The sequence below is a fragment of the Lactuca virosa genome, unplaced genomic scaffold (genome assembly GCF_052849685.1).
Source record: "Lactuca virosa cultivar CGN04683 unplaced genomic scaffold, Lactuca_virosa_CGN04683_v6 scaffold_53, whole genome shotgun sequence".
Taxonomy (NCBI): domain Eukaryota; kingdom Viridiplantae; phylum Streptophyta; class Magnoliopsida; order Asterales; family Asteraceae; genus Lactuca; species Lactuca virosa.
Genome location: NW_027630007.1, coordinates 65,001 through 67,500, shown reverse-complemented (window position 1 = coordinate 67,500; position 2,500 = coordinate 65,001).

The following is a 2,500-nucleotide window of genomic DNA, read 5'->3' as shown; positions in this document are numbered from 1 at the left end:
GACCAAGGGAACAAGGCACCTTGCCACACACATGCCCATGAACGACCAAGGGAACAAGGCCATGAACGACCAATGGAACAAGGCACCTTGCCACACACATGCCCATGAACGACCAAGGGAACAAGGCACCTTGCAACACACACGCCCATGAACGACCAAGGGAACAAGGCCATGAACGACCAATGGAACAAGGCACCTTGCCACACACATGCCCATGAACGACCAAGGGAACAAGGCACCTTGCCACACACACGCCCATGAACGACCAAGGGAACAAGGCACCTTGCAACACACACGCCCATGAACGACCAAGGGAACAAGACACCTTGCCACACACATGCCCATGAACGACCAAGGGAACAAGGCCATGAACGACCAAGGGAAAAAAGCACCTTCCCACACAAACACCCATGAACGACCAAGTGAACAAGGCTTCTTCCCATACACAACCCCATGAACGACCAAGGGAACAAGGCTACTTCCCACACAAACACCCATGAACGACCAACTGAACAAGGCTACTTCCCACACAAACACCCATGAACGACCAAGTGAACAAGGCTTCTTCCCACACACTACCCCATGAACGACCAAGGGAAAAAAGCACCTTCCCACACAAACACCCATGAACGACCAAGTGAACAAGCCTTCTTCCCACACACAACCCCATGAACGACCAAGGGAACAAGGCTACTTCCCACACAAACACCCATGAACGACCAACTGAACAAGGCTACTTCCCACACAAACACCCATGAACGACCAAGTGAACAAGGCTTCTTCCCACACACTACCCCATGAACGACCAAGGGAACAAGGCATCTTGCCACACACATGCCCACGAACGACCCAAGCCCATCCTCACCGGTCTAAGGAACAAGGGGCCTTGACACACCATGAGCTGATTTCTAAGCAAGTCAAACGATGAAGGGAGAAAAGTGTTGTAACCGAGTCCGTTTAAGTGTTGTAGTTCCTACTTAATACATAGTCAATTGAAGTTTTAGTTCCAATCCGAACTGCTCGGAGCTAAGGCACCAAAACATCACATTCCATGCCAAAATCAAAAACACAGCTTGAGATGTACTCAAACTTATGTCTGTGTTCTTCCGAGTTCATCTAAGCGACTTATGAATAGCTAAAAGCCTTATCTGCCTGCCTATCACTAGGCGAAGGGGAAAAAAACCCGAACATGATATAATTACATTTCAAGTCCATTCGTCTATGTTAACAATGACCCACACAACGTTTCAATGACATTCCTACTTGATTTGAGCGACATATCAACAAGTAGGGAACCAAACACTTCAAGGCATGGCCAAAAATAGGCCACATACATTTATGCCCCAAACATGACATTTTTTTTATTTCAAAGCCTTTCATTTATAATAAAAAGCATCCCTACAACATTTCGTGTGAATCCGAATTAATTCGAGCGAGTTATGGACACATTCGCAAAATTATGCATCCCTGGGCAAATCAATGTCTGTTCCTGTCACCAAGCTCTTTGTGCAATATGTATATATAGGGGAACCATGGGACTGCTTCCCACCGGCGCCCCACTTGGTGTCTAGCGCCCAACGCTCTCGAGGCTGGCACGCTCGAGGCATGGCCAAGGCGCCCGGTCTTCACGAAAACGAGGCCAAAACTCCCCCCATAGACGCCCCACTCCCGTGTCCCCTCCCCCCGACGTCTTGCGTGTCCAAAAATTATGCATCATCAGGGAAATCAATGTCTGTTCCTGTCACCAAGCTCTTTGTGCAATATGTATATATAGGGGGTACCATGGGGTCTCATTCGCATAGGTGCCCGGCATGTGGGATGGGCAACTAAGAATCGTGAGGCTGTATCGGCACCAACAGGGCAAGCCAAGCCAAGCCCCACGACCCATGTATGAGGCCACCCCCCAACACGTTGCCTTGGAATTCTCGAACGATGACCTGAAAACTAGCCCCGTTGCCTTCATTTTCCTCGACACGTTGCCTTGATTTCTCGAACGATGACATGAAAACTAGCCCCGTTGCCTTTATTTTCCTCGACACGATGACCTGAAAATGAGCCCCGTGGCCTAGATTTTCCTCGACGTCGCGAGCATACTAAAAATTATGCATCCTCAGGGAAATCAATGTCTGTTCCTGTCACCAAGCTCTTTGTGCAATATGTATATATAGGGGGGTGGCCGTGAGTGAGCACGGCAAGGGGTGAACGCGCCAGACGGCCTTTGAGCGTGATCTTGGGTGATGGTTGCTTAGTTCCCGTGTTGCTTACATAATACCCTTCCGAGTGGTGGCCTTGACAGGGCGTTTGGATGCCTTGTTAGGTCTCTGCGACAACGTTCCAGTGTTGTGGTCTCGCCTTGGCAGTGCGGGATGAATCTGTTTGTGTGGTAGTAAAATCACTCTGTGTGTGCTAATCTTTCGTTCGACGTGCTACTGGTGCCTGCCAGCATTTGATTTGTGCTGATGATCGGGAAAACATAGGCGTTAAAGTGGCATGTGTTGCT